Raw genomic sequence first — 13,124 nt, forward strand, 5'->3', positions numbered from 1 at the left:
CAGGAGAATGGCGTGAGCCTGGGGAGCTTGCAGTGAGCCGAGATTGTGCCACTGCACTCCAGCCTGGGCGACAGAGCGACACTCCGTCTCAAAAAAAAAAAGAAAAAAAGGTGTCGTGGTTTGTCTACTTATTTACAGCTGTTCTAAAGATATAGTTTTAAATAAAGACAATTATTTTAATTGAATATTTATAATAAATGTTACTAAAATATAAAAATCAGAATTCCAGACATTAAAGATTTTGTGTTTCTTGCCAGTTGGTTTTTAAAGAATGGATATAAAATATCAATCAACACAGAAGAACAAATCCTTAAGAAGTCTGTATTTAGAGATTAGCATTTTTAGAACATATTCAGCATACGGCATTTCTTCTTTGTGGCATTATAAAACTTTCTAAAACTTTGTATTAAGTGTATTTAACATAATGGTTTCAAAGTGATAACAAACTATATACATGAAACAACCATATTTTCCTTCTTTTGTTTTTCAGCGTAACTTTTCTTCCCTTAATGTTAATCTTTCTTCCTTATGAGCTATTAAACTCATGTGTAAATTGGAATGAACTAGCTAGAAGATTCTAAGACTTAGGTTCTAGTTGGGTTCTGTTCTACATCTTAAAATCATTTAAACACTCTACTCTCAGGTTTCTTATCTACAGAATGGTGTGATGGAATACGTTGATCTATATAGTTCCTTCTCTTCTGACATCCTATGATTTTATTAGTCTTTGGCTGTGGACAAAGCAGAGTTTCATATTCATGAAGGCAATTTAATCAATATGAAAGGCAATCTGGACCATTTACCTCAACATTGCCTTTATTTTTAATTGTATGGTAGAAATTCTTTTTCTTTTTGGTTTAGCTGCATAATTGCTTGAATGCTTTCCAGGACCATTTTGCAGCAGAATTTCAAATTTCAACTTCCATACTATGTCATTGCCATTATACTCCATTGACTGCTAATCCTGGTCTGAGGGCCTCTTTCTTTTTGAATTTAACAAGTATTCTGAATACACAAACAACTCATATGCAATTAACAATAACTGTGAAAAATAAATGCACCCATTCCACTGTGAGGATTTGCTTGGTTCTGGTGCCTGTTTTTATTGCATCTTTAATGTGTGTGCTATCTGTGTTAGTTCATGGAATTGCATGTGGAGGAGTCTATGACTGCTTTTGAACCATGTCTTCCCTGCTATATAAACCCCTAGTTTTAGTCAGTCAGGGAGATGGATTTGAGACCAAATTCCCATCTTCTTTGCTGCAGCACCCGATTAAAGTCTTCTTCCTTGGTAATACTTGTCATCTTAGTGATTGGTTTTCTGTGTGGTGAGCAGCAGGACCTAGACCGAAACCCTGGTTTTTCAGTAACATGCCCCGGCACTTTGCTAGATCTCAGATTGTCATCAATTGTGCAGTCCAAGAGAGAGGAAGAACAGTTTATAAGAGCTCTATAAAGACTATAAGATACTTTGTTTTACAACCTGGATCTTTACAAGAGAGTTATGTCTCCAATTGCCTTTCAAAATCAGAATAAAAAGTTTTGGAATATCAGTTGTTCTATGTACACTGTATCTCTTTGTTCCCTTAATGAATGATAGGAGTTACCTATATAAAGAAAGTTCTATGAAAAGTGGGGTTCAAGGGAGGAGTTTTTGATCATCTACCTTTAAAAAAATTATTACATCACATCAAAAGTCTTAAATGAGTTTAGGATGTTGGAGGGAATTTCAGAGACATCTGGTTCAAACTACTCAAAAAGTGTAGAAATTGAGGCCCAGCATGGGTCTGTTAGTGAAAAGAGCTCAACCTTCAGGCTTTAGACACTAAGTCCAGATCCTTTCTGCCAAAATATGTAAGTTTAATTCTTAAGAATTCTTATATCTGTTATTCTTCCCTTAATAGTATCTAATACAAGACACCTAAAATGTACAGTTCCAGGGAAACTCCAGGGTCTTTCCTTTTTTAAGGTATAAATGGAGAAGTCAAACTGGAAAAAATGTAGTTTTACTAACACGTGTAAAGATATTTAATTTCCTTGACAATTATATCAGTACTAAACTATGTCAGGTATATTTTGCTGGTGAAGTTGTATTGAGGGGAAACTTTTCTCTTGGAACCACCTAAGTATAAATGCAGTGAAATGACCCCATGGTGTTTTCTTTGCATAGAAATAGCCGTGGATGCCAGCCAACAGACAGAACTTGGGTCATCAGTTCAGATTTGTAGCAGTTTTGGGGAAAGTAGCTATGGTATGAAGAGAATAGAATGATTGAGACAATTAGGTTGAAGGTTATCAGGTTAAATGGCTGCCTTAAATGTGATTAATTCCAACAAGCCAGTAATAATGAGTCTTTGCCTAAGGATTGTGACTTTAATTCTTGCTTGTTTGGGAGGAAGCATGATACCCTATTCAATGATTATATTGAATTAGGAGTAGCTGGAGCAAGAGGAGAAAGGAGGTGGTTATCTAACCAAACATTTAAAACGAGTGAAATGTATTATTGAAAATATTGACAGCATAATTTAAAAGTCTGTAAGTGATTATAATAAAGCTAGTAATTTTCTATTCAAATTCCGCTTCCTCAAGACATAGACATTACTAATGTTTATTCAGCAATACTAAAAAGAATCACAGAAACCAAGGAAGAATGCCTTGTATCTGTAATAATACTAGTTTCAATACTATTTAAATTTGTTCTTAGATCAAAGAGTATTTTGAAGAAAAAGATGTACAGGGAATTTGCTTGATGCTACCAATAAAAAAGGTAAGTCAGATGTGTTTATATGGTCACTTAATAAAAAATAACTGTCTCAAGACTGAGATTTTTTTGTTTTGGTTTTTTGTTTTGTTCTCCTTTATTTAGACTCAGGTCTAGGGTAGATGCCCAGAGAAATCTCCACATGTAAGTTTTTTTCTATTATGAAAGATGACAGTATTCAATCTTTTTTATGAGATAACATATTAGTGAATAAATTTATTTTAAAAATTTTGATGTTCTAACAAAAGATGCTAAAAAATACAACAGAAAATTTGTCAAGATTATAATCTATTTTGCTGTTGAGAAAATATTAGCCTTCTAAATCACACTCTCTGCAGGACTTTTCTTGATTTGTTTCCATTTTCATTCTTCTACTTTTCTATTCATGTTTTCTGTTACTGCTTTTACCAGCTCTTACTACCACTTAGCCTAAGAGATCTAACCTAGTTTAATTTTTGCTAATAAAGAGAATTACATATATACTCGGTCTGGTCTCATTTGCCCATATGTTGTTGACATTTATTTTATGATAGCCATGTGGAAACTTCTCTTGCTTCTCCCAAGATTAAAACTACATGAAGCATTTATGATTATTTTCAGGTTTACTCTGTTGATACTATTGGTTATAGACAGAGTGTGAACTTTAGTTATTTAATATAAAAGCATGTTTCAGTTTTATATTTTGCATAATTCCTGTAGTCAGGCTTGATTAGTGTGGCTGTGTTGAAATTTGTGTTTAGTTTAGGGCCAGCATTTCAAACATGTTTGGTTAACATTGTTGATGTGAACAATAAAACAATCAGTCTCTACTAATTCGTGTCCACATAGAAATAGGCAATTACATGCATGGGAAGACAGGACCATGAACTATTTGGTTGATGATATTAAATATTAGTGGGAGAATTAGAGCAATCAAGAATTATTCTTACAATATTTTTTACAAAATACTTGAAAGGTCAATGAGCACAGAAATGTGAACATGTCATTTAACTTGTTTGGTTCATATTATCTTTTATATACACAGTTGATATCATGATAGGTTGAAAAATAATTTAGCATTAGAGCTAAAATGATCTTTTCTTTCTATATCCACAGCTAAACTCTCCAGACATTTTAAAACTTGCTTTCAAAATTTCTAGTATGGACTTTTCTAATGTAATACTTCCAGATATTGCTGACAGTGACTTTGTCTTTCCAGAATTATATAATTAAGGAAAGAAAAGTACATTTCCTCCAACATGCTTTTTAAAGTTCTATAAAAATTTCAGTATGGGAAGGAAAAGTAAAATACTGTTTTTTTTTTCCTCTGTACTTTTACTGGATATTGCTTTTCCTTGGCAGTCTCTTATCTTTACTTGGCTAATATTCTTGGTCTTTCTTAACTGTAAAATCTGAATCTCCAAAGTGCTTATTCATTTTACTGAATTCTTTGATTTAATGTTGGTTTTCTTGTTTTACCCTGAACTTATTTTACCTGCTCTGAACTGAAAGAAATACAATCTTCCTATTGTATAATTTTCTTTGGGTTCATAACCTTAGTGTCCCTTATGCCTTATTCCATAATGTTCTTGTCACATTTTTTGTTTCCTTTGGTATCAGTGTTCACTGTATTCAGAAAGCACTGACTTTGTAAAATTGAGTTGTTTGGAAAGTTGTTTGGAGAGAATCTACTGTTTCTCTCTTATAAAGCTCCTCAAGACCTTATTGAGGCTTGTATTGCTAAGAGCTAGTTTAGATTCTTTAGGGACCTTGCCTAACTTCGTATCATTTATTTTGTTTTTCCGCGAGTAGAAAGCCATCTAGGAGGACAGATAGGAGAGGCTGAACTGTTTACTGTGGTGAGATGGGACGATATTCTTTATCCATAGATGGTATATCTTGACAGGTAGTGATTCTTTTTCTTTTTGTTTTTTTCCTAACTCTCAGTATACTTGGTACCATATAGTAGATCTTAGGCTAAAATGTAATAAGTACAAATCATGTCTCCTACTTTGGAGTCAGAGCTCTCTGTATTTTTGAAGGAAAAATAAAGTAATGTGTATTCAGTGTCAACATAAAACATCTTATTAGCACTACTATAAAGTTTATTCTTCATCCATTCAGTCAGTAAATATATATTGGGTTTCTACTATGTGTCAGGCTCTATGCAGGTGTGGTGATATAAAGATACACAAGACATTGTTATTGTTCTTAAGAACCTCTTTGACAAATGGGAAAGTTAAGCATGTATAAATACAGTGCAATACAATGCACCAAAAATAGGGTACATGACTTTTCTTGGTATCACATATTACAGTTTACATATTTTGGTGAAAGGTTTCAGATTGTTCTCAACTAATAGGTTCATCTAGGAATTTCCCTATGCAACCTCCAGTCTAAGAAAGATGATTTATGATCTTTTAAATCCATTATTTCAGGGCTTAGTGAAAGCCAGGCAGATGTGGGGGTTTGGGTATTAGGTCTGTGGTATTGGGTGCATGTTACACAGTGGCTGTTCTTATTCTTGCTCATGCCTGTGGAGATCACAGTTACCAGCCTTATGTTGACACTGGCTGGAGTTCTGTGTCTGTGGCCCTTAGGCAACCCTGACTTGGTTAGCCTTATTTTCAGGGTTTCAGACGATCACAAACATAATTATCTGCCATTGCAGAGGCGGTTATGGTATCTAGAAATGCCTGCATTCCTCCACCATGAAGTCTGTAGCTCTCATGTTCTTGCCACCATGTACTTAGGGTGATCATTTCCCCCTGCACCTGCCATCCTTGTTCTGCCTACAGCTGGTTTTCACTCTAAGCAAGAACTTGTCATTGAGAGACCTCTAGAAGTGGCTGAGACTTTAGAGATGTGCCAACCTATGGGTGGGGTTAACCTTTTGTGTTTCAGAGAAAAGCAGCATCAACCAAAATGGGGAGTCCTCTGAGCCATTATGGTGGTGCTTTTCCAAATTGAGCCACCTAATTGCATGGAGGCAGAAACCAGGTTTGCTGGCTCCTTCATCTAAGAGGTTGAATTTTGACAAAATGTTTTCACTTTACTTTGCTGAGTGATAAGAATGATCAGGTTGGATCTGATTTTTAAACTGTGTGAAGAAGACCCCTTAAGAAAACTCTGACCATACCTCAAGCCCAGTAGGTCATCTGTTCTCCCTTTTTAATAAAATCCAGTGCCAAATAAAGGTGAACGAGGGATGGCATCTTCAGTAAACAGTCTGATCCTGTGAAAACACTGAAGTTCCAGAGAAAAGTAAAGAAAATGTTTGACCATTTATTTTGTTCAGTAGAGATATGTTTAACTCATCTGACTTTATTTCTTCTCACCATTAGAAATTATAACCCTGGAATGTTTGGGAGAATCAGGGATCGTGTATTGAAATTGAACTGATTCTATTCACGTCCTTCAACGCTGACTAAAAAAATATATACTTTAAGGTATATGAAGGCTGATGATTGTTCTGGGGAAAATAAAAAAGAATTCTACATATCAGAAGACATTAAAAATATTACTGAGCATGAGTTTTTCTGTGGTCTAAGAGAGCTTCTGGTTATGAAACTCTTTCATGGAAGGTCTTTCATAAGGACACCCAGTTGCTAATCTAGATCTTATATGCACAGGTATATGTTTCTCTACAATATAACTTTTTTTTTTCTAATTACTAACATCTATCATTTGAGAAACCCTCCCTTCTATTCGGGATTGATCTACCCCAGGACTTCTCTCCATTACCGTGGCAATGTTATGCAACAAAACCCTATAAATGGCTGGTCTTCAACATGTTTTGACCTATGAAGATGGAAATTTTATGTGTTTATAGTTAAAAACTTCCTGAAATCTGATCTAGTTTGTCCAGAGTAGTGCTCCAGATTTTACATAGAACAGAGATGAAAATTTGTTTTTTTGTTTTTTTTTTTTTTTTTACAATTTTTACAAAGGATTGGCACTCCAAGTCTTCCCAATGGGTTGAGGTGATGTGGTCTCCCCAAGCATGCATCTTTTCAAGGTATTTCTACCAGCATGAGTGGAAATAGCTTGCAGACATGCTTGCTTGTTTGTTTATTCATGTCCAGCCAACAGCTGTAGGCTCACACACAAATACAAACATGCACACATGTACATTTTGAGGGCAAATGTTAATTCAGTTGGCAATAGGGAGAAAGAAACATTTTTTAACTGTCTATAATTTGATTGGCAGATTCTTTCACAAATAAGCTAGTAACTAACTTTTTATGGAGAGCTGGGCTAGTTCCATTTATTCATCTCCCTGCTTTCAATAACCATTCCCTTTACTAAACAATGACCCATTCAAAGATTTGAAATTGATTATTTAATAATGATTATTATTAATTTTAATAATGATTATTATTAATAATAATGATTATTATTAATAATAATTAAATGATAATAATTATCATTATTAATTATAATAATAATTAAATGATTAATAATGAAGGGTCCTTCATTATTTTAGGCAGGGCTCATCTACCACTTCAGTATTTTTTTTTAGTGGGGAGGATGACAAAAGAGTATAGTGATGGCTTCTTTAATTCAGTATGAGTAACTGCTGTTAGCAGTTGCTGCTCAACAAGTAATTTGTCCAGGGTATCTTAGGGAGAAAATGCACATGCTGTGTATTTGCCCACCGCGCTTATTTTAATTGTTCATTTCTGTACTATGAGCAAGTAGGTTGATGTATTGACCTTTTGTCACTAACGACATTTGGCCACATGAGGATACTCATTCAGCTATTCAGTAAAGACAAATCTCCAAGTCCCGGTCATGACTGTAAAGCAATAAAGGAAATTTCAGATTATTTGGAAAGCACTGTTTGATAGGTTATTGAGCTTTCTCTTACACATCACAGAATATACATCACAGAAGTAGCATGGCAAGGAGGAGGAAGATGATGCTTGGAGACATAAATCCTGCCTTTGGGATCTGATCTTTCTGATTGCTATCTGGGGAAGATTCACGCAAGCCACTGAGCATCTTCAGTCTCAGTTTCTTGACTGATTGTGAGGATTAGATGAGAGAAGAACAAAAGTTAATATCTGTTGAGCAGGCCAGGTGTGGTGGCTTATGCCTATAATCCCAGCGCTTTGGGAGGCCGAGGTGGGTGGATCACCTGAGGTCAGGAGGTCGAGACCAGCCTGGGCAACATGGTGAAACCCTGTCTCTCCTAAAAGTACAAAAATTAGCTGGGAATGGTGGCACATGCCTGTAATCCCAGCTACTTGAGAGGCTGAGGCAGGAGAATCGCTTGAACCCGGGAGGTGGAGGTTACAGTGAGCCAAGATTTTGCCACAGTGCTCCAGCCTGGGCGACAGGAGTGAAACTCCATCTCAAAAACAAACAAAAAAAATCTGTTGAGCACCTTCTGCTATATGTTTTAACTCACTGACTCCCTACTCAACCCTATGAGGTAGGTACTCTTATTATCCTCATTGTAAGGATGAGGAAACTGAGGCACAGAGAATGAGGCAACTTGCCACCAAGTGAAGGAACCGTGATTGGGATTCTGCATGTCCCGCTTTAGAGACAAGAACTTTGTCACTAAATTTTGAGTGACTGTACAATGTATACTCCAAGGCATAAAGGAAATAGCAAATCTAGCATATGACAGGCTCTAGCTTGACTGCTGAAACTACGAAAATGAACAAAGCAGGCTTACCTTCAGGCTTCCTTTTGTCTTCTTTTTCTTTGACTATATAACTGGCTATCTTTGATATATTTCTTTTGTACCAATTTATAAAATTGAGATTTTTTTTTCCAAAGCAAGTGCAGATCAGAGTGTGAACTCTGTTAACTTTTAATTTCCTGTTAGAGCTCTTGCATCTTAGGTGAAGCGGGCTCTCAACACTACCCCACCCTACTTTTGGTGCACAATTCTCAAATGTTCCCAGTGTCCATAACCAGTGGCCATGAACAGTAAAGCTCCCTTGAGGCCTTTTTGCTCCCTCCTTCAAATTGAGCCACATTTTCTTGGAAACTTGTCTTCTGACTCATTCTTTCCAACTCTAAATACTTACCTACTTACTTACATATCAGGGCTACATACTTCGTTCCTAAGCTGGATACTCTAAAATTATGGTGGTGGAACTTTTGTGCTGCTTCTCCTGGGCCATTCATATGAATTCATGAGAAGTCTTTTGGAAATGGTAGTGGAACAAACAAGCTTTGGAGGGAGAGTTGGGTTCAGATGTTTCTGCTACTTCTTAGCTCTGTGCCCTGAGGCAAATCGCTTCTCTGACTCAACTTGATTATCTGTAAAATGGGGATAATAATACTGGCTTACACATACTGAGTATTTGTCCGGAGGCAGGCAGTGGACCAGGCACATAGATTATCTTGCTTGTTCATGACATCATCCTACGCTGTAGGTTGAATAAACTGTCTAGGTCAGGAACTTGAAGCTTTGAGAGGGTAAACAAATTAGCTAAGGTCTCACAGCCAGTAAATGTTGGAGCTGGAATTCAAACTTAGGTCTGCCCGATTGTGGGGCTTATGTTCTTATCTCTTACTAATTGCTTTCTTTATGATATATGCACTAGTAACTTCTTAAGATATTTGTAGAGTTTAAGTGAAGTAATGTATATAATGTATCTAGCATACAGACAAGCACATTTTTAAGAGAAATATAGTTGCCTTTCTTCTGCCCCTTTTCCCAAAGGCCCTCCAATGATGGGAAAATTGTCCTTGGCAAGCAAGATAGGGGGACTATTTTTGTCTGGGTGATTGGGGCTGGAAAAGAAGAGAACCAGGAGCTTTTCTGCATCTCAAATCAAACCAGGCTGGCAGCTTTCAACTCTGTCTATACATAGGCCTGGCTGGCCTTGTTGGTTATGTCTTTATTTAGAATCTCATGTCCCTTTCTGAACTTTGTAACCTGAGAAAGAGTGAACAACTGAAGGAAGAATGAGAAAGATTAATGGATTAAAATACATTTGCAAAAAAAAAAATCCCATAGGAATTGGGGATAGTTAGACTGGTAAAGAGGAGACTGAGGGATATAATTCTCAATATAATTTGAGGATTATATTATTGATATTGACAACATGTTTTTCTCTAAAGGAGAGAGGTTAGACATGTTGCCATTGAAGTCCTTTCAAAATCTAAAATTTCATGTCTCTGAAAATGAAGAATGGAAGAGTTAGGATTAGAGTAGAAATTTCAGACCCGTTAAGGGCTTAAAAACAGTAAAAACCTGATATTAAGTTCTGTGGATATGTTAGGCAAATAGGTCTTCCCTTCTTCCTGTGATTGCTCCTATTCTATTAAGGTGGGAGGCAGTAATTTATTTTGTGTCCCAAAACATAGCTCTCTGAACACAATTGATGTGAAAAGTTCTGTTTTTTTCTTCATATTAAGTCATAACTTTTTAAAACTATGAATATGTACTTTTTATTCTATAAGTAATGGTCACACAATCAACATATCTTAGTAATTTATACCTTAGCATAAATAAGGTTAACTCCCGGTCAGTGAGCAGCTCTTCTATATGTGGTTCTTGAGGGACCAAGGCTCCCTCCTTTGTGTGACTCCACCATCTAATGGAACTCCATCTTCCATAACATCCAGTTGGTAGAAGGTGGAAAGAGAGGCTGGAGGAGGCCTCTCCTCTTCTTAAAAGTGATTGATCTCACTTGGGCTCCCATTTCATTGTGACAGCTAGTTACATGACCACAGCTAACTGCAAGGTAGGTTGGGAAAAGTAGCCTACTTGCCTGACCAGGAGAAAAAGAAACAGAGTTTTGGTAAACAGGTAGCACTTTCTTCTACACACATTTACAACTGGCTTTATGAAAACAATTACCAGTGTTCACAGAACATTTGCCTGTTAACCATAGTAGTTATGCCTGTATGAAAATTTCACAAACCCTGGGCCAGAGCACTTGTTATAAGATTTAACTTCCTAGCAGATTTAAGTATTATACCTTCCTATCCATTGCTCTTCCTTTCTCTCTTCCTCTCCTCATCTTGCCTGTATCCTTATGGCTTGGGGCCACTCTATACATACATACTCTTTACATACATTCTAGGCTAGGAGCCAGCAATCTGTGGGCCTTTTTGCATGACCCAGGAGCTAAGAATGGTTCCTACATTATTTTATACACTGTTGATAAGGGAATGTAAATTAGTACAATCTCTATGGAAAACAGTATGGCGTTTTCTCTAAGAACAAAAAATAGAACTACCATGCAAGCCAGCAATGCCACTACTTGGTATCTACCCAAAGGAAATCACTATATCAAAAAGATACCTGCACTTGTATGTTTGACAGCATCATTCGCAATAGTAATGTCATGGAATCAACCTAAGTGTCCATCAGCGAATGACTGGATAAGGAAAATGTGTCTAATACACACACACACACACACACACACACACACACACACACACACACACACCATACACCCACAATGGAATACTGTTCAGCCATAAAAAAGAATGAAATCATGTCTTTTGCAGCAACATGCATGAAGCTGGAAGCCATTATCTTTTAAGTGAAACAACTCAGACACAGAGTCAAATACCATGTTCTCATCTATAAATGGGAGCTAAATAACATGTACACACAGAGAATGTTGAGTAATAGACATTGGAGACTTGGAAGAGTGGGAGGGGGGTGAGGGATGAGAAATTACTTAGTGGGTACAATGGACGCTATTCAAGTGATAAACTAAAAGCCTAGACTTTACCCGCATATAATGTATCTATGTAACAAAACTGCACTTGTACTCTTTATTTTTTTAAAAAGAATGGTTTCTACATTTTAAAATGTTTGGAAAAAATTAAAAAAGAATTTTTGATGACATGTTAAAAATTATATGAAATACAAATTTTTGCTTGCTTCTGCCTATATCTAAAAAGGTAAGCAGTTGCAACAGAGACTGTATGGCCCACAAAGCCCCAGATATTTATCATCTGGCCCTTTGCAGAAAAAGTTGCAGATTACTGGTCTAGGTCGCAGGATAGTGGAGAGCCTATACTGTGGGATAAAGGTATGATAAACAAGCTGTAATTGTGCTGGTCAGGGACAAGAAAAGGCAAGTGGAGACCATGTTCCTAATCCCTGATAAGATTTATGAGAAAGAGAAGAGGGGATGGTGATCAAAGTTAGGAGAAGTGATTTGTATTATGTTCAATCCAGGAAAGGAAACAAGATCAAGACAGGATGAGAATAAAGGGGCCTACCACAAAGAATTGAGAGATGAGACCCACAATCTGAAGCCCACTCCTAGTATTTCATTTTTGCTTCTTTTACCCCTTTAAACTTTATATTCATGTGCATGCTGAATCTCCCTAGGCTGCATTGTTTTGTTTTTTTAATCTCCTACAATAGCTAGAACAATGTTTTTTACCCAATGGGTACCGAGACAACATTAATTGATTGAGTGAATGAATGAATGAATGGAAACTGGGCTGCAGGTCATTTGTGACATCTCTGTGAAAATTTGGAGAAATTGACTTATTTGAGATTATGCAGCCTCTCAGACACACGTCTTAGCAAGAAGAAGGTACTGTAGATTTCACTGTCCTCTTCCCATCTAGTCTGGCACCGTTGTACAGGGAAGAACCTGCACTGAGGATGCAGTATCCCTGGATGGAGTAATAAGAGCATTTTTGTTGGGAAGGACCTTGAGCACACATACAGCTAAGCAAGTATCATGATTAGCTTTGTGTGTCAACTTGAACGGGCTAAGGGATGCTCAGATAGCTAGTAAAACATTATTTCTGGATCTGTCTGAGAGGGTGTTTCCAGAAGAGACTAACATTTGAATCTGTAGACTGAATAAAGTTCACCCTCACCAATGCGAGTGGGCAACATTCAATCTGTTGAGAGCCTGAATAGAACAAAAAGGCAGAGGAAGGGAAAATTAGTTTTCTCTTCCTGAGCTGGAATATCCATCGTCTCCTACCCTTGGACATCAGCATATCTTATTCTCAGATCTTCAGGTTTGGACTGGAACTACACCACCAGCTTTCCTGGGCCTCCAGCCTGCTGACAGCAGGTCATGAGACTTCTCAGCCTCCATAATTGTGAGCTAATGCTTTACAATAAATACCTCCCTATATAGCTTTACATGTCCTATTTACATAGAGTTCTGGAGAACTCTAATACAGCCAGATTCTTGTTTTACACCCGCCTATATACAGGTCAGCTCTCCAGTCTCCTAAATTTGCTCAAAGTAGTACAATGCAAAGGAATTTTCAGGCTGTTTGTCTCCAGCATGTAAGTTGCTTAGTGGTAGTATGCCTACCCAAATACTCAGACACTGATCAATTTTCAGCTTAAAGGACGAGCAAAAGCTAGTTCAGGGGAAAAGGTTATATAACATAAAAACACTTCATGCCAGATATTGGAGAA

Source organism: Pan paniscus, chromosome 11, assembly GCF_029289425.2.
Source record: "Pan paniscus chromosome 11, NHGRI_mPanPan1-v2.0_pri, whole genome shotgun sequence".
Lineage (NCBI taxonomy): Eukaryota > Metazoa > Chordata > Mammalia > Primates > Hominidae > Pan > Pan paniscus.